The 26,131-nt window shown below is 45.7% G+C and overlaps 3 non-coding genes across 3 annotated transcripts; 1 reads left to right on the top strand and 2 right to left on the bottom strand.

Moving 5' to 3' along the window:
* Positions 1-10,985: 10,985 nt before the first annotated feature.
* On the bottom strand, positions 10,986-11,057 carry Trnah-gug (transfer RNA histidin (anticodon GUG)). Its single transcript has one exon. It is a non-coding gene; the product is annotated as a tRNA-His (tRNA).
* An 8,459-nt stretch (positions 11,058-19,516) lies between these two features.
* Trnag-ccc (transfer RNA glycine (anticodon CCC)) lies at positions 19,517-19,587 on the top strand. Its single transcript has one exon. It is a non-coding gene; the product is annotated as a tRNA-Gly (tRNA).
* A 1,476-nt stretch (positions 19,588-21,063) lies between these two features.
* Positions 21,064-21,227, bottom strand: LOC131913961 (U1 spliceosomal RNA). The gene has a single exon (XR_009380029.1). It is a non-coding gene; the product is annotated as a U1 spliceosomal RNA (small nuclear RNA).
* Positions 21,228-26,131: the final 4,904 nt, after the last annotated feature.

Here is a 26,131-nt window from a genome sequence, read left to right as displayed (position 1 = left end):
TAATATGAATGGGTTAATTTAAGCCATAAGAGCTAGTTGGGGACAAGCCTAAGTTAAGGTCGAACTTTTGTAATTAATAAAAAGTCTCCATATTGCTTTTTGTGAGCTGGAAGCCCAGAGAAAAATCCAACTACAGTAAGGAGGAGAAGAGATCAGTAGGACAGGCAGAGATTCAGGACTAGAGCAGGGACAACTGGTCCTGGCAATCTGTCCCCTCATGTTCTTGGTTTTTTGTGGTACATGAAGCAGGTTCCCAAACTGGAAGGAAGATGTTTAGGGACCCAGCTGGTGATCATGACATGGACTCTGCAGTGGATCAGATGGGAGCAGGCGTAGATAGCGAGAGACAGCAGCTGACTCCGAGAGCAGCGAACAGAGACACTGGAGAGAGAAAAGGGATCTAAAGATGGAGGAGGAAGAGAGCCACAGAGGCAGAGGGGCACAGAGACAGAGGGGCACAGAGAGCCACAGAGACAGAGAGCCACAGAGACAGAGGGGCACAGAGACAGAGGGGCACAGAGACAGAGGGGCACAGAGACAGAGGGGCACAGAGACAGAGGGGCACAGAGACAGAGGGGCACAGAGACAGAGAGCCACAGAGACAGAGGGGCACAGAGACAGAGAGCCACAGAGACAGAGGGGCACAGAAGAGATGCTCTGAGATGCTGGATCATTTGGGCTATCTGTTTTTCTTGGTGTCTGGTCCTCTTGCTCTGAAAACACATAAACTTTTAAAGGTAACATACATATCTGCATTAATACAAGTATAGACTGTGTGTTACACACAAGTCAGCCAAAGATGATTTTTGTTTTATGTTTGAGCAGGTAAAATATATGTTACTTGTCTTGTAGCTTTTTTTAGGTTTATTCCTGTAAGCAGGATTTTCATGGGGTCTTACCTGATCAAACCTGATCCATATCAACCTGGAATGAATCCACAGGCTGGCATTTCCTGTGGAAATAAAAGCATAACCTCTTCCCTAAAGTAATACATCTTTTGACTCCCATTTTGAAGTCAAGAATTTTTGAAGTGTATTAACCCAGGAGTCTTCATAATCCTGTGTGTCTTAGTAGCTGTGGTTCCTTCATCAGCAATCAGAAAATCTAAAGACAACACAATAACATACAGGATCAGACTCTCTGTACATTTCCCATTTTAAGTTTTTTTTTTTTTTATCAAATTTACTTTTTATCATAACTAAGGAAAACATTAAGTAGTACCTGTGCTTATGAAGGGTTTTTAGTTTTTGTTTGTTAGTTTGTTTTTCTTTGTTTGAGCTCACAAATATAAGATAAATAATAGAATATTTTTTCTAAATTTGCAGATACAAATAGATTGGATATTGTAACTGTAATTCTTGCTTGATACCTATATTTGTTGTATATAATTTTACTGTGTTAAAGTTAAAATCTTCCTTTCCTTTTTTTCTGTTTTCACTGCTGTTTAAAATATTTTTTTCATTTTTCTTCATTAAGAAATTTTCGGCCGGGCGGTGGTGGCGCACGCCTTTAATCCCAGCACTCGGGAGGCAGAGCCAGGCGGATCTCTGTGAGTTTGAGGCCAGCCTGGTCTACAAAGTGAGTTCCAGGAAAGGCGCACAAAGCTACACAGAGAAACCCTGTCTCAAAAAACCAAAAAAAAAAAAAAAAGAAATTTTCTATTCACTCCACATACCACCCACAGATCCTCCCTCCTCCCTCCTCCCACCCCCCAGCCCTCTCTCCCAAGCCACACCACATCCCCACATCCCCCAAATCAAGGTCTCCCATGGGGAGTCATCAGAGCCCAGCACACTGAGCCTAGGCAGGTCCAAGACCCTTCCCACTGCACCAAGGCTGCACAAGGCGTCACTTCACAGTCACCAGGCTCCCAACAGCCTGCCCATGTACCAGGGACAGATCCTGATCCCCCTGCCTGGGTGCCCCCCAAAACAGTTCGAGCCAAACAACCGTCTTCCATATCCGGAGGGCCTAGTCCAGTCCCATGGGGGCTCCACAGCCACCAGTCCACAGTTCATGGGCTTCCTGTAGTGTGGCCAGTCATCTCTGCATGTCCTTCAAACCTTCCTTTCTTATTAGACAAAATATGGGGTGGAATAATCCTTCTGCACAATGTGAAAATGTGTTGCTCTCATTGTTAATAAAAAGCTGATTAGCTGAGAGCTAGGTGGGATTTTGGGGGCAGAGAGAATGCTGGGAAGAAGAAGGGCGGAGTCTGAGGAGTCTCAAGCCAGATGCAAACAAAACATGGGAAGTTCATAGATGAGAGAATCGAGCCTTGTGGTAACGTATAGAGTAATAGAAATGGGTTGACTTAAGTTGTAAGAGACGGCTGGAGATAAGCCTAAGCTATTGGCTGAGCATTTATAATTAATAAGTTTCCATGTGATTATATGGGAACTGGCTGGCAGAATGGAAAAGCCCACTTTTCCATTTCCGATGGGCACTTGTGAACCCAGGATGCCTGGAAAGGTAAATAAGGGAAAGGGGACAGGGACTTGAAGCAACCTTTGGTTCAAGGTCAGTCAGCTTATGAAATTGGACATGAAACACTGAATATGAACTTAGCCATCCTGGCTCCTAAGAATATACTCGGAACCACTGTAGTTATCCTGCTTAAAACACACAAATGATAGCATCTTTACAGAAATGTAACTGCTTCCTGATTGGATAGCACACCTGCAAGCAGGCTGAACTTTCCTAAAACTCACCAGACCTAGTACTAGAAGGGTGAAGATTAGTGTCTTTCTGACAGGGAACCTAAGTGGCCAACTGAGCATATTTTCCTCAACTATATATATAAAAGCCTCCAAAGAAGAGTGTGCCCAGAGCCGGACTGCAGACCTAAGAGGATGCTTGCTATGCAAGGACTTTGAACTGGGAGGAGACAAGAAGAGAAAGGGCCAAGTGATCCAGCTCTAAGTTGATTTTGTCATGAAAACAGTAAGATTGTAAGGTTGGGTTTCAAAGAAAAAAAGTTAACAGCATATGTCTGGAGGGAAAACAAAAAATAAGGGAAGAGTTGTTTCCTAGCAACTGTTTCTCTGTGCCAGGGATGGCATATAAGATGCCTGACATGCTGCCAGCAGAGATTGGAGATGAGGGACCCGAGATTGTGGACCATCACCCCTCCGTGTGTTCCAGATCTTCTGCTTAGCATGCCTCTAGAGGTCCAAGGCAGAAATGCCTACATGTCCCAAGGTCATGCTTTATGGGGTGCACATGTCATGTTCTCCTCCATATAATTACTTCTTGTAATGCTAGTCTTTTTCTTCTATCTGATCTTCTGTGTTCCTAGATCAATGGTGATTTCTGTGATACAGGAAAGGAGTGAAGTAAATTTCACAGGAAATTATACAGAGATGATAAGGCTGAGGTCAATGCAGGTCATGGGAAAGAACCTGCAGCCTGGGGGAGCTTTTCAGGCTTGGATAAATTGTACTTACTGAATGTGTGGTAATTATAGCACATGGTATGGTGTATTAACACACTGGATTCAATTTGGCCATGATGAATAATTCAGTTTCTGAGGATATTCCAAGCATTGTGTAAAACTTGAGACCCTAAGGGGTATTGGCTGAAGACTGTGGATGGAGTAACATATAGATGGGATGACAAACTAGAAGTGTGGGAACCTAGAATAGGAGGAAAATGGTGGCCTCCACCAAGAAAGGGAGATGACAACTCTAATCCAGACATTTTTTATTCTTCCTGAAGGAGTGTGGAGACAATGTGGCAATGGATGGAGTGATTGCTGTAAGTTTTATTGGATTCCTAGATTGAAAAGAACTGCCAGAAAAGGTGAGCTTCCTTTTATGGAAGCTCTGAAAATTGGATCAGGTCTTCCTTGGAACTGTTGGGATACAGAAGGACAGAAGCTGCTGATTTGCAGGGACAGATTTCTTGTCTGAAGTCATTGTGGCCCACCAGTCACTGGGCTTAGTGTTTGCAGAAGGCTGAGGAGGAACTTAGGCATCTGCAGGGGTTTTGAGGTCGGAGCAGGCTGTGTGAGAAGGAAATGACTGTCTGGTACATTAAACATTGTTCTTATTTTTATCCTTTTTTGCAAAATTGCATGTTGCTAGCCTCTGAGTCAAGTACACAGAACACTGTATAATCATCAATAATAAAAAATAGATTATGCTTGCTTTGGTGTTAAGTCTGGGATAGTTCCTGTGTTTAATCAAAGACGATGAAGAATATATTGGTGATTTTCTAAGAATAGCCTTTGGAATCATGAGAATATTCCGAATTGGGTGATTTCCCCTTTCCTTTCTGTTTCCCCTTGCTTATGATAATAAAAGACTGAGGTTACCAAGGCAAAAGCAGAAGCTGTAGCAGAAGCTACTCAGCAACTGCAGAAGCCGGAAGTGACCTGTCAGCTTGCCCGAGCACTGTCTCTGAGTCGTTACTGCGCCTTCCAGGTATCCCGTCCTTCGGGGGTGGACCCCCGAAACTGCTGAGGCTGGTCCGCTCATCCCTGTTCTTTCAATTGCCACTGACTCAACTATTCAGAACATCCACTGAGAAGGTCGTCTGGCAACTAAACGCAGGTTTGGTGCATGTGAAAAGCACAGAAGCCAAGGAAGAAATTCAAACCAAACGTGGAGTTGCTTGACTTTGAGTGCTCTCTGTGGTTTCACGAAAGCTCCAGACTTCAAATCTTACAGCTCTTCCCACTCATTTACAGCCGACTAGACTGTCATTTCTAAGAACTGGAGACTTACAAACAGACCACTGCTCACACCAGAGAGGGGACAAGAGACTCTTTCAAGGTTTGAAGGGCCTTAAGCAAGTTTAAGTGTTCAGTACCCAGCACTGGAAAAGCAAGAACGACAAAGTGTTCTATTTTTTGTTGTTGTTTTAAAAATAATTTTACTCTGTTTATAAATCATTTAAATTTGCAGAACTGCTTCCATTATAGTACCTTCATGAAAAGAAAAAGAAGGTATGTCTAGAGTTGAGGAGACCTCGGTAACGCAAGGATGGCTTTGGGGTCTCAAAGGACAGTGCCGAGGTTTGCAGACTGACCAAGGCGGCAGTTGGCCTGAGGCCCTAAATGTTTCCTAAAGTTAAACAGACCAGTGAACCTGCTGTACACGGGATCGTATAACACTTGTACAGAGGAAGATCTCTAAGGTTTTACAAATCTCACAGGGCATCCTGAGAAATCATTTACAACAGGGAAATGCTTAAGCGAAATACATAACCACACGCAGCAAACCTCCACACCGAGTTACAATGGAGCCAGGGCCGCGTCCAGCAGGAGCAGAAGAGGGAGTCTGCTTGGACAGCAGCTGTTTTTGTCACATGTGTTACGAGTTCAGGTCCTCACCTGGATCTGGCCACACCCACGGTTGCTAAAGGATCCACTGAATCTCTCTAACTAAAGCAGGAGATAAAACATTTGCACTTGTACTTTCTCATCAGGTCCGCCAATCCACAAATAAGGACACAGAGACTTGTTATTGATTAGGAAAGCCTGACCATTAGCTTAGAGTTGTTACAGTAGCTCTTAAAACTTAAATTAACCTGTTTCTTTTCATCTACATTCTGCCATGTGGCTTAGTTACCTCTGTTCTGTACCCTGTGTCTGACTTCTTCCGAGTCTCTGGTGAAATCCACGTGCCTGGATTCCTCCTCCTCTTCCTCTCTCTCTCTCTCTCTCTCTCTCTCTCTCTCTCTCTCTCTCTCTCTCGGGAAATCCCGCCTAGCCTCTCCTGCCTAGCTATTGGCCATTCAGCTCTTTATTACACCAATCACAGCAACACATCTTCACACAGTGTACAAATATCCCACAACAAAAACATGGACTTGTAAAACCTGTCACAGTGGGGTTGTAACCTTAGAGACAGTAAACACCATGAGGTTGTGAAACCTGTCACATTAATCAAATGACACCAAATGTCCTAATCTTAAGACTGTAAACGTGCTGCCGTTCCAATCGGCTGACCCTTGGTTTAAACTCTTTTGTAAACAGGCAGTTCTGCTTTTGTGGTTTTGGGGACATCTTGTCTGTCCTGATCTGTTGAGCTATGGTTGAACCCAACATCTCTGTATTCTCTGTCAATGCTGTGTATTGGAATACAATGTCTGTGTATCCCAGTATTGCCACCGATCTTCTCCTATTCCAGTGCAGAGTGAGTAGGCCCAGCATCGTGATAAAGATTTGTACTTTGCAACTCTACTGCCTCTGAGAGTTCTTTGATCTAAAATTGGGGATACAAGAGTATATTGCAAAAATATATTTAACTTGATGGGTGTGGTGGCATATGTTTCTAATTCCAGCACTCAGGAGATAGAGGCAGGTGGATCTCTGAGTTGAGGTCAGCCTGGTCTACAGAATGAATCTCAGGATAGCTGGGAGCACACAGAGAAACCCTGCCTTGGAAAACATAAAAAGCAAACAAACAAACAAAATATGCAAACATTGAATACATATCAAAATCACCTGTGCTATATTTACAAAAATGGGAAAAAAGAATTGCATGTAAATGAAAACTATAAAATGCCCTTAAACTGTCTGCTATTTCCAGCGACTTTCCTGTCTGTGTGCGCCCATCAGTGTCCTCCAAAGTCAGGTGCCCAGATCCAGCCCTGGATTTCAGCTTGCTGATTCTAGCTTATGCTTCCTCCGCTCTGTATCTCCGATCGTACCACTTTCCTTCCTTGCCGATGTGACAGAATACCCAACAGAGCACCCTAAGGAAAGAGCACCCTAAGGAAAGAGCACCCTAAGGAAAGAGCACCCTAAGGAAAGAGCACCCTAAGGAAAGAGCACCCTAAGGAAAGAGCACCCTAAGGAAAGAGCACCCTAAGGAAAGAGCACCCTAAGGAAAGAGCACCCTGCTTCTGTCCCCGTTTCAGAGGATGCAGAGCACTGTAGTGAGGAAGGCAGAGCACCCACAGGGCTCGCCTCTGGCACTGGCTCATTCGCATTCTGGGGTGGGGCGGGGGGGGGTGAGGGGGGAACGACTGGACGATGACCATGACGAAGATGGCAACCTCTCTGGATAGCCCCTTAACGGGGAGCAAGTGCTCCATCCCACGAGCCTGGAGGGTATACTTTGCATTCAAGCCAGAACATTCTGCCCCTCCTCCAGAAGAGTCATTTCATAGTGCATTCAATTCAACCTCAAGAGTCCCGTAGTCTCAACAATTCCAACACTGTTCTGAAGCTCAGTTGCTTTTGAGACTCAAGACATTCTTAACTATGAAATAAAAAACTCGAAAGTGGTAAACCATAAACATCTCCATTCCAAAAGGATAAAGTGAGTGTAAGCAATGGCACAGAGAAACTACCGAACTAGACCTCTCTGTGGGTAGAAAAGAAGAAAGATTTACTGGGGATCAGCCTGACAAGGCCTACAGGGGGTGGGGTGGGGGTGGAGACAGGGAGAAGAGCAAAATGAAAGAAAAGCAAGCAGATTTCAAATGACAGCAGGATGGGAATCTGAGCGATACAGGCTACCAGATTGATCCAGAACTTAGTGCCTGTCCTTGCCTGAGGTAGGCCTAAATCTCCAACACCTTGGGGTCTCCATTTCAACTTAGGATTCACCCAAACGTCATCACATGTTGGTCTGTAAGTAAGTGCATCCTTGCCTGGCCCCCTAGGGTTACGGCAAAGGCCTCTCTGGGACTGTAGTGCTACATGCTCCTTTCCACACAGGGCAAAGAGAGTCCGAGAATCCTCTAGGTCTCCTCCTACATGAGCACAGTCCCAGAGCCATCTCACTCATGATCTAATTATTGTGAATTAACTCCACCTCCTAATTCCCTTGCATCATCGGTTGGGGTTTCAACACACGGACTTGGAGTGGAGGCAGACACACGCAGTCTGCTGCAATCTACCCAGAAAGAACAGGACATCCTAAACAATCTGTGCACTCTCACACCTTAGAGATGAAGAAACTCCCTAAAAATCAAAGGACTGCAAAACTTTCATTTTCTTCTTTATTAAAGGTCTAGAGTTTTTGGCCACAGGGGACAACTAGCCCATATTGGAAGGCATGTAGCTCACAACGAGTGGGAAAGGTAAGGTCCCAGAATATTTTGATCTGTATAATACAGCCAGACAGGATGGTACAATTTTTTCATACAACATATTTTTATTATGTTTTTTCTTTCCACAACTCCTCCCAAATCCTCCCCACCCACCCAAGTTCATGTTTTTTCTCTCTCATGTTCTTCCAAACAAAATACCAAAAATCAAAACAGACAAACAAAACCACAATAAGACAAGAGATGTCAGAACAAAACAAAACAAACAAATGAGGATTCATATTTTGCTGGACAGCTATTCCTGGGCATGGGGCCTGCCCTGGAGTGTGGCTGCCCTGGAGTGTGGCTGCCATGGAGTGTGGCTGCCCTGGAATGTGGCTGCCATGGAGTGTGGCTGCCATGCCCAGGAATGCCCATTGGAGAAAACTGACAAACTGCTTGACTTTAAGACGTACTGGAGCTGGGTGGTGGTAGCGCACGCCTTTAATCCCAGCACGCGGGAGGCAGAGGCAGGTGGATCTCTGTGAGTTCGAGGCCAACCTGGCCTACAGAGTGAGTTCTAGGAAAGGCACAAAGCTATACATAGAAACCCTGTCTCGAAAAACAAACAAACAAACAAACAAAAGACGTACTGGAAGCCATTTTAGACTAGGCAATGGGTGAGTAGCAACAGGAGGCACAGATACATAAATGGGTGAATAATAAGAATTGAAACCAAAAAAAAAAAAAAAAAAGAATTGAAACCAACCCACAGCTACTTGATCAACTGGTTTTCAGCTCTAATAGCTCAGTGAGGGAAAGAAACCAGCTTTAATAAATGATGTTGGAACAACTTAACTCAATGTCCATGTTGGAGAGCAAAAATGTCATCAACTTTATTTCTGTTGAACACTAACATAAAAGTTAATTTGAGGCTGTGGGTCTAAAGTGGTTCAGTGCTTGCCTGGCATGTACATGGTCCTGGGTTTGATCCCCAGCCACACTCAAAAGTTAATTTGATGTGTGTCATAGGTCAAACCTTAAAATCTAGTGGCAAAGTACTTCAAGGAGATGGTGATATGTAGTTATGCAAAGATATGCTAAATAGCACCTAGGAAAAAATGTATAAAAAAAAATGGAGCTGAATTTGGAAGTCTGCCTGAAATACTGGATCTTGGGGGGCAGAAGCAGAAAGACCAGCAATTCTGCTCTTCCACAGGACCCAAGTTCAGGTCTTGGCACTCACATCAGATGGGTTATAATTGATGCCCTTATAGCCTTCGCTGGTACAGACACATATGTGCCCCCATAACCCCCCATAGACATAATTTTTAAAATAATAAATATTTTTTAAAAGGCACACAGAGAATGATTTCAACGAAATAAGTTAGCTGGAGGTGATGGTTCATGGCTATAATCCTAGAGTCTGGTACGCTGAGGCAAGAGGATCGCTGTAAGATCAAGGCCACACTCACTGGGCTACACAGGCATTTCAAGGCTAGATCGGGCTACAGTGTTGGATCTGGTAAGTTTAGCACTGGATGTAAGGACTCTTTCCTGTAAGGAAGGAAGAAGTCTTCTGGGCCACAAACCCTTTCTTCTGCTTTAGAGTGGCTGGTGGGCCCAGCTTTTCCACAACGCTTCACACAATACAAACAGAAGCACCTCTTCGTTCATGTCCTGTGGTCACACTCATCAATGAGACCAAAGTAAGGATGGAGGAGTAGCTCCGTGTTGGAGCAGGTACTCAGTACGCTCTAGGCCCCAAGATGGACCGCCAGTGTGATGGAACAGACACATACCGCCACCCGACTACATGATGGTTTGAATGAAACTGGCCCCCATAGACGCCTAGGAAGTGGCACTATTAGGAGGTGTGGCCTTGTTGGAGAAATTGTGTCACCTGGGGTGGGCTTTGAGGTTTCAGAAGCTCAAGCTAGACCCACTGGCTCACTCTTCCTTCCTGCTGCCTGAGGATCCAGGTGTAGAAGTCTCAGCTCCGTCTCCAGCACCATGTCTGCCTGCATGCCGCCATGTCCCACCATGATGATGATAGACTAAACCTCTGAATTGTAAGTTTAAATGTTTCAGAGTTTAAATGTATTCCTTTATAAGAGTTGACGTGGTCATGGCACCTCTTCACAGCAATAGAACACTGACTAAGACACATTCCAAACCAGAAAGGACACCACAGAGGGAGTGATAATCACAGGAAAGTGGACAGACTCCCAAGGCAGGAGGGGTATGAGGCGTGGGAAAAGCCAGGAGGGGACAGAGGAGATACCTTTGTTCATGTTACTATCAAGGAATAAAACTCTGCCTGGCTTGTGGGCTAATGTCTGTAATCCTACATAGGGTCCAAGGCAGGAGGATCAGGAATTCGAGCTTTAAGTCAGCCTTGGACCCTCACTTTTTAAGGTGGATGACTTTAGGACTCGCGCCCTGCAAGCCTGGCGAATGAGTTCCTTCAACTCTGAAAACTGTCCTCTGACCTTCGTAGGCACACCATGGCTCCCTCTCCCTGTCCCCGCTTCCTCTCTACCCCCTCCCCGACCTTGCTGGGATGAGGGGAATTCACAGTAACTTGGTCCAGATGCCGACTTTTAAAAACCATTTTTATTGAAAGATGCTCCAGTACTTCTGTTAGTACACAAATGCGAACGAGGGGAACTCTTGAGTGCTGACAACCGCTGTAGGCTGTAGGGATGAGTCTGAAGACGTTCATTTCCATTTCACGCACCATGTTCTCGGCGATGCTGGAAACACGCGGCTGTGAGTGCCCGCGGGCGCCAGAGTAAGGGTGCCGCCGGCTGGCGTGCTATTGTAGGTGACCGAGGGGAGGAGGGGCATGGGAGGAGTGTTGTCGCCCATCCCAGATCTTGGGGGAGAGCAGTGTCCGGTGTTTGTGCTCCCCAGAGCACCGGGGGGCGCTGGCGGGGAGATCTGTGGCTAGAAATGAGCTCAGAGCTGGAGCAAAAGATCGCCGGGTAGAACGGCGATAGTGCCGTGACTCGGATTCGAACCGAGGTTGCTGCGGCCACAACGCAGAGTACTAACCACTATACGATCACGGCGAGCCACCGACCGAACGACGAGGACGCTACCGACGCTCACACAATTGGCTGACCTTCAGTCCCGTTCCTCCCGGCCCTGACCGGTCACGGCGGCTGCTTCTCCCGGGTGCCTGCGCGGTAACTCGGCCCCCCGCTGCTCGGCTGGAAGCGAGCGGACGCGGATGAACCCGCTGCTCGTTGGCGAGGTCTCTGCGCAGCCTGTGACGCAGACGGCTGTGGCTGCGGCCAGCACCGAGCTGGAAACTTTCTCCTGCTGCGGTGAGAAACGCTTCCCTCGTTTTCTTCTGTGGCTCACTCGGTTAGTGAGGGCGTGTGGTGGTCGGAAGGTGAAAAGTTCGAACCTCTGCTGCTTTCATTTTCTTTTCCTGTTTTTGTTTTGATGTTTGCCGCCCCCACCCCCTGACTTTCTCAAGACGTCGGGACACCTTCATTGTCCTCCAATGTCTTTGCTGTGGCTGGTGCCCTTGGAGAGGTTGTGAATGGTGGTCCTGGCCAGCCTGGACTACATAGGGAGTTCAGCCAGAGGTGCGCAGTAAGACCCTACTCAAAAGAGTAACAATGATATTAAAACAAGAAAAGAAAAGTTAAAAGTCGTTCTCTTTTCAAAGAGCCAGGGAAGAAACCAGCCGTACACAGACTCTTTTAAATAACAAAACAACCACCAGCAGTCTCGGGGTTCTTCACCATATTAGGCATTTTTGCCATTTTTTTTTCCCGTGTCAATGATTTATTTCGCTGTTACCACATACATGTTGAATTAAATTGGGTCTAGGATTTTCTGATTACAAATCAGACAGGGAATCTGACATGAGCTTTGGTCCCCCTTCTTGTCCCTATACCTTTGACCAATGATCTAAGTTTTTCTGGGGGAGGAGTCCAATTGCCCTATTAGAGCGTTTATGTATTCTATTTTATTTTTCATTGATTTGTTTCTGTCCTTTGGTGGCTTATTTTCTAAAACTCTCTTAATGCTTGCTTTAGGGTTTCTGACATGCCGTTTGTTTTCCACATGTTTAAGTGACATTCTTCCCTTCCTGGCTTAGGTGGTATGCCATCCCTCAGTGAATTATCTCAGCATTTCCTGGAATGCCCTTGTTTAGATGAGTTATTTTTTAAAAGTAGGATCTTATATAGCCCAGGCTGACCTCAGTTCCCTGTGTGTAGAACATGGCCTTGAACTCCCCATCCTCCTGCCTCAGCTTTTCCAGTGTTAGAATTTCAGGCAGGTCTATGCCATCAAGGCTGGATCCTTTTTTTTTTTTTTTTTTTTTTTTTTTTTTTTTTCCCTTTCCTGGATCCATTTTTAGAAAATAAATATTATTGTAACAAGTCTTTTTCTGTCCCACCAGCCAACTCCCAAATAATAACATGGAGACTTCTTATTAATTATGAAAGCTTGGCCTGTAGCTTAGGCTTATCCCACTAGCTCTTATAACTTAAATTAACCCATTTGTATTAATCTACATTTTTCCTCATGGCTTTTTACCTCTCTTCTGCCTCATACCTCCTGTTTCCTCTGGGTGTCCTCTGGTCTCTCCTGCACCTAGATTCATCTCTTCCTCTCTCTCTCTGCCTGGAAATCCCACCTAACCTCTTCCTGCCTAGCTATTGGCCATTCAGCTCTTTATTAAACCGATCAGAAGGTGCCTTGGCAAAGACATGTCTTCACAGTGAACAAAAAGATTATTCCACAACATATAATGGCATAGATTTTTCTTGCCCTCAGTGTTTTAAAAAAATTGCCTTTGCTGTGTTCTCCTTCACATGGCTTCAGATGGAGTCTCAGGAACTCAGGGAGGAATCTGACATGAGCTTTCTCCTCGTTCCCACGGATTACAGCGTCGTTTTCGCTGGAGTTGATTACAGCCTGTCTGAGGCTTATTTTACATCACGACGCTCCGATTGAGTTCCTCAGCTTTCTGCGTGTCTTGCTTTCACTGTGACAGGCTCCGGACCTTACTTACCCAACAGATGCCATGGTGGAAATGCCATCCAAGCCACCAAACTCTGCACATAGACAGTACCACCTGCCGAAACAAAACAAAGACCTAATCCATCAGAGTCCACGGTTCTGGGAAAGTCTCTAAATGCACTGACCTTGCTTTTCAGCTGCCCCGTGACTCCACTTCTGGCTAACTGTTCTTGTTAACTTAGGCCTGTCCCCCAGAATGTGGTTTTGTGCTAAAAGCTCACCCTGAGAAAGACTCTGTCTATACTGGGATCCCGAGCGCCCACTGTAGCCGCCACCAGCTACTAATCATGACTTTTTTTATTTGTTTGCTTTTGTTTTGTGAGACAGAGCTTTTCCTTCATAACAGTTGTCCTGGATCTCACTCTGTAGACCAGGCTGGCCGCAAACTCACAGAGATCCACCTGGCTCTGCCTCCCCAGTGCTGGGATTGAAGGTGTGCGCCACACTCAGCTTACTAATGGCTTTCTATCGCTTCTGAGTAGTCTTCTCTGGCAGATCCCCCACAACACAATAACCTTTGTCCTGGCTGGGGAATTTCCAGCCATTGTTTCTTCAAACATTTTTTCCTTCTTTTTCCTCTACCCACAGTTTTCATGAAGCCCAGTCTTCACATACTAGGCCATATAAGTTTGTCTTACAATTCATAGATATGTTCATTTTTTAAAATTCTTTTTTTGTCCTTAAGTCTCGGTTTGAATATTTTTTTATTTTTAAGATTTATTTATATGTGTATGGGATTTTTGCCACCGTGTGTATATGCACAACGCATGTGTGCAGTGCCCTGGGAGGCCAGAAGAGGGCATCAGATACCCTGAGACTGGTTATGAGAGACTGTGCGGATGCTGGGAATTGGACGAGGGTCCTCTGGAAGAGCAGCCAGTGCTCTTAACCACTGAGCCATTTCTCCAGCTCCAGATTAGATATTTTCAATTGCTTATGGATATATTTCCCTGATCAGGTGTTCTGCAATGGGTAACCTGCCGCTAATCCCTCTAGGCAAGCTGCCCTCTCTAACATCTTACTTTTAATCTCTAATCTCTCATTTGGTTGATTTTAAATATCCTGAATCTCCTTTTGGAGATTTGGGCCTATGGGATTCAGGCATAATAAATGAAAGTCCTGTCTCCTAGTTCTAACACCATAACACATCTGATTCTGTTGCACTGATGGGATTTTCTACTTGTCAGGGGTCATGGCCGCCTGTGCTGTTCCTTGGTTGCTTCCCAATGATGATAACTGAGCCCTTGGGTTTTGCACAGGCCCGGGGAAACAGACTGGAATGAGCCCACCTTTCTTCCTTCAAACAGCTCATCTAACAGGAAGGGGAATTGCTAGTCCTGGGCATTTGTTCCTCCTCTTTTTCCTTTTTTTTTTTTTTTTTTTTTTTTTTTTTTGACAGGTTCTCACTAGGTAGCCCTGGTTGGCCTGGAACTCATTATGTAAATGCCCAGGCTGGCCTTGAACTCACAGAGATCTGCTTCCCAAATGCTGGGATTAAAGGTGTAAGCCATGCCCAGTATTCTTCTGTTTTCTTTATGGATTGCATTTGTCTGTGCTGGATATAGCAATGTTCTCTCCTCACTAGCAGAATTAGCATGCTGACAACCATCTCTGTTATTCCTGGAGTGGTTGTTTTCCTTGTTGCTTTGACCGAATGCCTGACATTGGGAAAGTTAAGTGAGGAAGGGTTCATTCGGGTTTACAGTTGCAGGGGACACAATTTGGGACAGTGGTGAAGGCAGGACGGTGCCTGAGATGTTCCATCACCTCGAGTCCAAATCAGGAAGCAGAATGCAGAGAGGAAGTAGCTCAGGCTACCTAGTGTCAAAGCTGATCTCTAATGACTTACTTGTTCCTGCATGTTTCTACTTCCCAAAGGTCACACAGAGCCTTCTAAGACAGTGTGACTAGACGGGGACCAAGTATTCAGACACATAAGCCTATGGCAGCCATTTTACCGTCAAACCCCAACCGTCTTTCACAGGTGGTATGTTAGACCTGCATTTCCACGACTGTCTGATTAAAGCAGGCTGGTTTTGGAAGTGGGAAAGGGACTTGCCTGATGACTGCCTCCCCCTAAGTCGTGGTTTCAGAGAGCAGCCCCTCACTGGCTTGAGGTCCCTTTCACGGGGAAGGGTTAAGGTGGATAGAAAACAGCTGTTGAGATAATTTGACTGTTAGCACCTGGACAGAAGAGTAGGGGACTCAGGACTCCAGGCTGCCTGTGGCGTGGATAAGTGTAATAGAAAACAACTGTCGGGATAATTGGCAGTTAGGAGGTGTCTGGGAACACGCACTTTGGTAAGGCAAAAGGGCAATCATATATCACAGGTTCAGGAGTTTAGCAAGGCAAAGGGGTGGTATACATCATGGGGTCACAGGTTTGATGTAGGTTGAAAAATGTGGTTTGCAGGACACATTAGGCTTAGGAAACAGAAACTTAACCTTGTAAGGTATGGAGACTTAATAACAATGTATAACCATGTGGCTCCTTAACAACAATGTGGCTTCTCTTCTGGTTTCACAATGATGGCTTTAGAAGCAGTGGGACCTGGGAGAATAGAGCCTAAGAATGAGGCAGACTAAAGTTTCATGCAATAGCCAACCTTATTTAGAGCGTCAGACAATTTATATTCTGAGGGTTAAGCAAGGTCATAGGAGCAAAGTTCACGTGGGTTCAAGCTGTATACCGTCACAAGGGCAGCTGTGCATGGCTGTGTAACAGTGGTAAATGGCAATGTGTAACCCGAAGCAAGCCCACTCCTATTTACTACACATGGGTGGGGCACAAAAGCACATTCCAAGAACAACCTGTGCTTTGGAGGACTGAGGTCACAGGACTCTTGTCCTATTTTCTTGGGAGTTTTCTCACAAGCACTCAGAATCTTCACACAGTTTCATTCACATGTTCTGATACACAGGTTCCCCCACCCCAGACAGAGTTTCTCTGTGTAGTTTTGGTGCCTGTCCTGGAACTCACTCTGTAGACCAGGCTGGCCTCAAACTCACAGAGATCTGCCTGGCTCTGCCTCCCAAGTGCTGGGATTAAAGGCATGCACCACCACTGCCTGGCTGTTTTTTTTTTTTTTTTTTTTAGAAAGATTAATTTTAATTAATTATATATATGGTGGAATGTATTAAAATGGCTTACAGGCTGTGGCCCAGCTAATCCAACAATGGCTACCTATGAAGGGAAGGTCCAAGAATCCAGTAGTTGGTCACTTCACGAGGCTGGATGCCATAGCTGGTCTTCAATATTCAGTGGAATACTGAAGAAGTAAGCTCTAATGCCAGGAAAGGAGTAGACTTGCCAGTGAGACTGAGGGCAAGCAGGCAAAGAGCAAGAGCTTCCTTCTTCCATGTCCTTATATAAGAGTCCACCAGAAGGTGTGGTCCAGACTAAAGATGAATCTTCCCAATCTGGATTAAAGGTTTATCTTCCCATCTCAAAGATCTAGATTAGAAGTAGGTCTTTCCACTTCAAATGTTTAGTTGAGAAAAAATCCCTCACAGGTGTGCCCAGTCATTTGGATTTTAGATGTAGTCAAGTTGACAACCAAGAATAGCCATCACGGAGGTGTATGTGAGTGCAGTTGTCCGTGGAGGCCAGAAGATGTTATCAGACCCTCGGGAGTTGGAGTTAACAGGCAGCTGTGGCCACCCAGTGTGGGTGCTAGGAACCCACCTCAGGTCCTCTGGAAGAACAGCAGGGCCCTTAACCTCTCAGCCATCTCTCCAGCCCCAGCGTTTGTTTCTTCTTCATCTTTCTTGTCTACTGAGACAAAGCAGTGGAGCCATCACAGACTCCTCACGACACCCCATCTTAGGCAGATATGGATCAATAATGATGTTGAGTATCTTTCCTGCTGAGCCTCTGGAGTAACCTGAATTCATTGGCTTTGACACACTCAAACCCTGTCTCCAACACATCATCCCTGCTGTATGTAGAAATAAAGCATTTACGTGTATTCAAGAAAGAGAAAAGACTCTCTCAGTGAGGAGAGCATGTAGTTGCAATTTATGCATTGGATAGAGGACTTGTATCCTCCAAATCACAAAGAATGGTTACAGCCCAACAACTAAAAGGCAAGCCGATGTATAAGAGACGAAACGTTCTGCAGATATACAGCAAGTATGCAACTGCCAACAAGTCCATGTTTGGAAAGACAGTCTACATCATTAGCCACTTGACATCGAAAATGAACACCAGACACTATTTGGTAGCGAGTAGGATTACTGATTTTTTAAAAATCAAAGTATATGATACAAGGCTAGAGACGAGGCTTGGATGATAGAGTACCTACCTACGAAGAAGGTAGGAGACATGGTTCAGTTTTCCACAGAGCTGCCAGTGGGGTGCTATCCACTTGCTATGCCAGCACTTGGGAGATGGAGGCAGGAAGATCAGAAGTTCAAAGCTATCCTCTGCACTACAGTGAGTTCAGGTCTCCTGGATAAGAAGACCCTATATAGAAGGAGGAGAGGAGGAGGGGGAGGAAGAAGAAGAAGAAGAACAAGAAGTAGTCCTGAGAAGAAGGAGGAGCAGGAAGGAGAACAAGGACAAGAAAGAACAAGAAGAAGGAGAAGAAGAAGAAGTAGTAGTAGTGGTGGTGTATGATAGAACTGGACCCCGTGCCTTGCTGTGGATATATATATATATATATATATATATATATATATATATATATATATATATTACTGTGGAATGCAAGGGTGTAGGAAGAGGAATGCCAGGGATAAATTCTCACCTCCACAGCGTCCTAGTTAGGAAAAGCTGTTCTGCACCAAGAACTAGAATTGTCCCTAAGGTCTCATAGCTCAGCCCTGTGAGAGAGAGTCTTTACAGTTGGCCCTTTCTAGCCTCTGACCTAATAATAGCTCCAACAAACCCAAATAATGGTAACACATAATAATTCAGGACAGGTACAGAAAGCTTTATCAAAATATGGTAATGGGGACTGAAGAGGTGAGTCAGAGGACCCAGGTTAGAGTACAGCCCCAGGGGATCCGATGCCCCCTTGTGGCCTCACTGGACACCAGCTATGTACAGGGTACACAGACATACATGTAGGTAAAACATATACAATTAAAAAAAATTTAAATATGTAATATTAATGCCCTCCCATATCCTGGTAATAAAATATGAGCCACAAGTACAGTCTGAAGACTAACCATTGAAGACCTGTAAGAAAGGATCCCATTGGATCAGCCAGATGGAGAGGCCCTTCCTTACCAGTCCTTCAATCAAACTACAAAACATTCTTTGTGGATTAAAGCTGTCCCTTCTGAGTCTCCATAGCCTGGAGCACATCCTGAAGAGAAGGCTGTCATCATACCTGTGTAATGACACCTTAACTTTTCTTGTTTTTGTTTTTCAAAACGGGGTTTCGCTATGGCGCCCTAGCTGTCCTGGAACTTGCTCTGTATGTGGGGAGGGCTGGGTAGAGGAGAGTGGGTGTGTGGGGAGGGCTGGGTGGAGGGAGAGTGGGTGTGTGGGGAGGGCTGGGTGGAGGGAGAGTGGGTGTGTGGGGAGGGCCGGGTGGAGGGGGAGAGTGGGTGTGTGGGGAGGGCCGGGTGGAGGGGGAGAGTGGGTGTGTGGGGAGGGCTGGGTGGAGGGGGAGAGTGGGTGTGTGGGGAGGGCTGGGTGGAGGGGGAGAGTGGGTGTGTGGGGAGGGCTGGGTGGAGGGAGAGTGGGTGTGTGGGGAGGGCTGGGTGGAGGGGGAGAGTGGGTGTGTGTGTGGGGAGGGCCGGGTGGAGGGGGAGAGTGGGTGTGTGTATGAATTTCTGCCTCTTTTTTGCTTGTGTCCATCTTCTGGGCAGTTTTATGAATGATACGGGGAAATGGATGGGATCGAGATGCACGATGTGAAATCCACGAAGAATCAATAAAAGCTTTAAAAAGAATGGTATGCATTTTTACACAAACGGAACTCAGTTAGGTTACTACTCATGGTCACATCATGGTCCTGGAAGAGCAGCTATTGGACGCCATAGGCCCAGCGAATAAAACATCATATAAACCTGAAAAACAGTGGCTGGTTTTGTTCACACCTCTTCCCTTCACACCTCTTCCCCTTCCTGTCCAATCCAGTGGGAGGAGAATGAGCACTGTAAGAGAATGTTTCACACAGATAGGGTTTGTTACCGAATTGTCCCCAGGACCCGCGTCACGTGTGTTTTTGACTGCTTCTGAAGTGAGCACAGTTTGGGCACTAAAAAACTTCAAGGGAGACTTTTCAGAGCCACGAGTTTGAGCTGGAATTGGCATTTCCCTTCTAACGAGCTGAAGGCCAGGCAGAAGTAGAGGAAATTCTGTAAGTTGTGCCCGAAACTCCTTGAGTGGCTAATCCGGCCCAGATTTATCACAGCCTGGCATGTAGGAGGACCTGTGTTTCCTCCTCAACCCTAGAAAATTAAAGAAGTCACGAGGAAAGCATGGTTTCCCTTACCTTTTCTCGATGTGCTGATTGAGAGCATCCTTAAGGGTGCATTGGTGGTTCAGTGGTAGAATTCTCGCCTCCCACGCGGGAGACCCGGGTTCGATTCCCGGCCAATGCAGCTTGTCATTTTTATTATTTTTCTCCTCTTCTGCCTGCCACCCACAGTGCATTTTTATGCAAACAGAGAACGGACCAGCACCCAAGTCTATCCTTTCAGACTGTTTTTGGCTAGAAACGTTAACAGAGAACTTTACTAACAGTGGCTCAAGCAGGTAAGTACTCTCATTTATCAATGAGTTCCGGCACAAATTTGTGAATATCGAATACCGCTACCACAACTGTTCAATGATTTCCAAGCTCTTCCTGTTTCCATTCAGACACCCTTAGCCTGAGGTTAATTTATTCTCATGGCAGAAGATGGCTTCACACCGGTATTCTAGGCAGGAAAAAGAGGAGAGGGCGGGCAGGCAGAAGGTATTCAAACGTTTTTGTTCAGGGAAGAGCGCCGTCCCCAGAGGCTTCACCTATCTGCTTTAGACTGTAACTGAGTTAGTTACCTGGTAACGCCTGGCTGGAAGATACAGGGAAGGGAGTGGCTATCAGGCGTGTGGGGGTTAAAACCGGCACAAGCCTTTAATTCCAGCATTCCGGAGTCAGAGGCAGGAGGATCTCTGAGATACGGATATCAGCCTAATTTACATAGCGCGCTCCAGGCCAGCCAGAGCGAAATAGTGAGACCCTGTCTCAATTAAACCAACCAAACAAAAAATTTTTCATCTCTAGGGACCCTGTCTCTAAAAGAGAAAAACAAAGCAACAAAAAAAACAATACAACAACAAAAACCAATTCCACCACCACCACCTAAAAACCTAAAAACAACAAAAGCCGAAACAGGGAAAGAGGTTTGGAAGGCCTTTCATCTCTATGGATCCGGTCCTGGTACTTCTCAGCAACCGAACCGCAGTTAAGGACGGCTCAAGCCTAGACTTCTTCTAGGGTTAAAATGTCCCTCAACCGCAACCACCCTTTTTGACAACAATATTGCATGAGAACCGCAACTAAATAAAACCCTAAACGTAGGACTAGAAAAACATTACGTTAGAAGACCCAGGACCCAAAGCCCTGGGACTTTAAACTTGCAGTTCTCACCCGGGTTAAATCCCTTAGAACTCAGAGCAAGAGTCTCCCGACAACCCGGGTTGGACTCCAACCACACAAGGACGCTTCTGACCGCCGCGGTGCCAGCGTCGCAATTAAGATAAGTATTTAATGTACAAAGTAGGCAAAATATTCACATACAGAAGCTTTTTTTAACAAAAACCCCGTTGTCATGCTACATTCCCGTCCAATCGTTATAGACCACAAAAAGGAGAAAAATAGCCCAGCATTCTTCAAACACGTTTTTACTACCTTCTTTTTACACATATCCGACAAAGCGCGCTACATGAAACCGGGAGTAAGACAAAAACAATAGAAATAAGGCAAAAACAAAAAAACAAAAAAAAACTATACCTGTAAAGGCAACTAAAGTAAGGAACACCACCTCCACTTCTACTAGTAAGTTACTTAGTCTGCTTTTATTTACAACAAATACCAGGGAAGAGCGCGCACGCAGTCCCCCACTACCATAAATTTTGCAGTCGAGTTTCCCGCATTTGGGGAAATCGCAGGGGTCAACACACCCCAAGTGCAATGGGTGAGCCTCGCCCTGGGAAAACCACCTGCTTAATCATGGTGTCTCCCCTGCCAGGTAAGTATGCTCGCCTCCCCACCACACACCGCTCAGACACCCCGGACCTGCGCTCTCAACACACGGTCACTTCGCTGCGAGCGCTTGCTAGCTTTCTCAGACGCACACTTATGTTCTGAGTACATCTGCCACCCACGGCCGGTCATTCCTTCCCACGCCATGAGAAATCTCTACCGTTTATGAAGAAATGTAGACCCGGCAGCCCCTGCGCGCCCCTCATCTGCATAGACCACGCCCCTTTGCGACAAGTCCCGCCTTTGGTCGCTTCTCCTTCCTCCCTGTGTGTGTTGTGTACCATCATGGCATTTTCGCTGTCTGATTGGCTCATTGGCTGTAGCAAAGGTTTATGGCATTACCTTTACTTTCCCACAGCCTGCGCTCAAGGACTATTCTTCCCTTCCTGGCGCTTACGCTGTTCTTATCATGAATTTTGCTTCTTCCAAGTTTGTAGACTTCATAATTTATTGTTGTTATTATTTTTGTCTAAACAGTCAGTTGTTGGGGAATATCATTTTAAGGCGTGTTACTTTTGTTTATGCTGCATTTGTTTAACTCTGTGAAGCTGTGTCACTGTGCCTGTCTAAAACACCTGATGGTCTAATAAAAAGCTGAACAGCCAATAGCAAGGCAGGAGAAAGGATAGGCGGGGCTGGCAGGCAGAGAGAATATATAGAATAAAGAGACTATATATAAAACGAGAAATCTGGGAGAGAGAGATCAAATAGCCAGAGAGGAGGAGGACTCCAGGGGCCAGCCACCCAGCTAAATAGCCAGACATGGAGTAAGAAGGAAAGGAAAGATATACAGGAATAGAGAAAGATAAAAGCCCCGAGGCCAAAGATAAACGGGATAATTTTAAGTTAAGAAAAGCTGGCTAGAAACAAGCCAAGCGAAGGCCGGGCATTTCTAATTAAGAATAAGCCTCTGTGTGTGATTTATTTGGGAGATGGGTGGCGGGCCCCCAAAAGAGTAAAAACAACCAACAGCAAATTTTGTTTTGTTTTATTTTGTCTTATTTTTTAGGACAAGGTTTCTCTGTATAGCCCTGGCTGTCCTGGAACTCTGTAGACCAGGCCAGGCTGGCCTCGAACTCAGAGATCCTCCTGCTTCTGCCTCCTGAGTGCTGGGACTAAAGGCGTGTGCCACCACTGCCTGGCATCAATCAATCTTTTTCCCCCAAACAAAAATCTCCTCATTTGTTTCTGATGTTGGTCATAACTTTTGTAGAACCAAAGGCAATAGAACCATCGATGTTCCAATGTAATATTCAAATTCACAACACAGCCTTTTTTTAATCACACTCGTCATTATAACAAACGTTCTATAATACTTCCTGACTGAAGTAAGCAGGAGGTACAAGAGCAGGGCGTGGTCAACACCTAGACATACTCTTACATTTGTGAGCTGCCCAGGAAGCCTTCCAAGACCAGCAGTTCCCTTGTGTTTTCACTAAGTGGATCTGGAAAAGACGGTCCTGAAGGCGCACAGCTGCTTGTCAAGCATCTCATCTAATAGGACGGTAACAAGGTAGTTAACAAGGCTGGATGGGCTCCTTGGGCTTTACTCTTCACAGGAACTTCAAGTCTCCTGCATTGCATCCATCCAGGTCCCTGCCATCTTTAAAATGACCCAACCAGCTAAATGCATCCTGCACAGCCCAATTCAAGAAAGAGAAATGGAGCCAAGTTTTGCTAAACCCTCTATTAAAAAGCATATAAACCACCTAGCAGTGAGTGTCCATGCCTTTAATCCCAGCACTTGGGAGAAAGAGAGGCAGGTGGATCTCTGTAAATTCAAGGCCAGTCTGGTCTACAAAGTGAGTTACGGTCAGGATTGTTACACAGAGAAACCCTGTCTCAAAACAAACAAACAGCATATAAACCCAGATCCCCAGGGGCCAGACAATGCTCCCTCTCTGGACACCCTGTCCCGTGTGATGCAGGGGACTCTGGTTTAGTGTAGTGTGTAACATCTTTGCTGCAATAAATAGTGTGTGCTGTGGACCACACACTTCTCATCCTGTAATTCTTGATAGAGAAAGACTTGTGGAAGGGGAGCTACCGGATAGCGACACCAGGTCTCCGTGACCCACATACTTTCCACTCTCAATCCCCTCTGCTCCAACCGCCTCTGCCATTCTCTGTCCCTCATGGTCCAGGCTGTTCTCAGGCTTCCCTACCACCTGACAGAGTCAGCTTTCTGAGGTCACTCTTGATGGTACCCTAGCCTGTGGGTAGGAGGCACATATCAGTCCAGATCTGGCCATGACAGGTTGTTTTGGGGGGTGCTCAAGTGGGGCACAGTCATTCCATCCCACCCAAAACACATGGTGACTCATATTTCCCTGCTCCCTGCCTTCATTCAACCATCCAGTACTTTCAAGTGTTTGGCACTCCTCTGCTTAAATCCAAAAAGAAAATCCTGTCTGAGGTTAAAGATCTGTTCAGAACACAAACACCCTAAAATATCACTTTTTCCATGAATATCATCTCTGGACTTTCCGAATGTGCCTAGACATATCTCCGTCTACTGTAATCTCCCCAGAGCGGATGTTAAGGCTGCACACCTCTGAGATGCCACTGATACCCAGAGAAGGCAGTGAGAAGCTTGCACTGCTCCACAGGAAGCATCAGACCTCAGTGAACAGGCGAGCCTTAGAAAAACTCACTGAGGTTTTCTGCACCTACATTATAGAACAGGCTGGTAGGAGAGCTCTCTTCACACGTTGTTCCAAATATTAAATGACACTTTTGGTTGAAACATGAAGTCTGAGGACTTCAGTGGAATAAACGTTTTGTTAGCACTCGTCATTATTACTGATGTGGGTGCTGCCACTCCTGTTCTGACAGTTGGCATCAACTTTTCAAATAAATATGTTCTCTTTTGTAGTATGAGTGAAGCAGTGTTTATCTAGATATTTCCTAATCCACAGACATTGAATTTGGTCCCTTATTTATTGTCATCAATATTTGTTGGAAGCCAGGCATGGTGGTACACACCTAATACCAGCATTTGATAGGATGAAATCGAAGGATTTGGATTTGATTCCCAGCATCCACATGGTGGCTCACCGCCATCTATAACTCCGGTTCCAGAGCTTCTCTTCTGAACTCTGTGGGTACCAAGCACACATGTAGTGCACATACATACACACATGAAGGAAAACACTTATACACATACAATAAAACAAATAAGTCTAGAAAACAGATTTTTGTCAGAGATTTTTGCCGGGCAGTTAGGCAAGTAGACATAATGACAACCATATTGGAAAGAAGGAAATTTTTTTTTTTTTTTTTTTTTTTTTTTTTTTTTTTGGTTTTTTGAGACAGGGTTTCTCTGTGTAGCTTTGCGCCTTTCCTGGAACTTTCTTTGGAGACCAGGCTGGCCTCGAACTCACAGAGATCCGCCTGGCTCTGCCTCCCGAGTGCTGGGATTAAAGGCGTGCGCCACCACCGCCCGGCTAACAAGCAAAATTTTTATTTGCAGATTTGTTAACCATTAAGGAAACAAAATAAAGGTAAATTGAACTTGTCAAGCTAACAGATGATCTCGGGATGGTTGCCAGGTCGCAGATCAATACACAAAGATCACCTCTGTTTCCAGCACTAACAACAAACTCCACTGGGGACCATTCTCTTTTAGTGCTGTGGGTTGGAAACCACAGCTGTGCAAGTGTCAGGCCCGTAGAATCCTCTTTCGTCTGGGGTTTCCTTGAGGGTTCAGGTAGGTCCTTATGTGTCTGGGGATGTGCTATTCCCCAGGGCTCAGGCCATTGTCTGGGCTGAGCCCTGGGCCTGAAATCATTTTCCCCAGCCCTGTTTCACCTCTGTTGTTGAAAACCCAGGCAGCTATATGTAAAGCGTGGAAACCATGGGCAAGACATCTTAAGCATCCCACAGTCATGAATGTATACATAGGGAAGATGCTGATGAACAGGAGATGTTTTATTTTGCCTTACCAACAAAACTATTTTAAGTTCTTCATTAGAGATTTAGGTCCCATGAACTAAAAAGAATTTGAGCTCATTTTCGATGAGCACTCATGTTTAAATTTATTTGTTCCGAAGCCCTCTCACTTTTGGCCCTGGGTGGCCTAGAACTCACTGTGTGGACTAGGCTGGCTTTGAATTCACAGAGATCTGCCAGCTTTTGCCTCCTGAGTGATGGGATTAAAGGTGTACAATAAGCCAATACAAATAGAAGTCACTTGGGAGGCAGAAGCAGGTAGATCTCCATGAGTTTGAATCCAGCCAGAACCACTTGCAGGTCAGTCAGGGCTAAATAGTGAGACCCTGGGGGGGGGGGGAGGGAGAGGGAGAGGGAGAGAGATCATGTATAGGTCAGTAGTCACTAATCTGGTCTTGCTGTGGGAAAGTAATTCATAGTAACCTAATCTGGGTGTAAATAACGTTTGTCAAAATCAAGGCAGTGGTATATTTGACTCTAACCGAAATGTGGTTCAGTCCTTTTCTGTGAGCATTAAACACCGGGGGAGTAGAACACAGAACAGCTGCTGAAAGATCAAGTTTCGTCCTGTTTAACTGGGAGAATCCCTGGGCGATGCTGGAAACAGGCTGTTGTGAGCTGCTCAAATGCAGCGATCCCGGAGTCTGGGCGGGAGAGCACTGCCCGGTGTTTTCAGCTCCCCAGGCCCACTGGTTGCCGCGGCCCGCGCAGCTGGAGCACGAAATCTGGCGAGGGACGCCGGGGTTAAACGGCACTCTAGACACCCAGTTTCCGTTCGTCAAGGAAGCCGCTCTCTTTATTCGTACCAACATGGGCTTATAAACCCCTCTAACAGCAGGGGTCAAGGAACGGTTACTCTGTATCCGTAGGCAAGCCGGACACTGTTTTCCAAACAGGAAAAACCACAGGGGAACCGATCCCCAGCACCCTCCGGAACCCAACTGCAC

This window comes from Peromyscus eremicus, chromosome 6 (genome assembly GCF_949786415.1).
Source record: "Peromyscus eremicus chromosome 6, PerEre_H2_v1, whole genome shotgun sequence".
In the NCBI taxonomy this organism is placed as follows: Eukaryota; Metazoa; Chordata; class Mammalia; order Rodentia; family Cricetidae; genus Peromyscus; species Peromyscus eremicus.
Note: the sequence above shows the minus strand (reverse complement) of the source record. Positions and strands in the feature narration are given on the sequence as shown.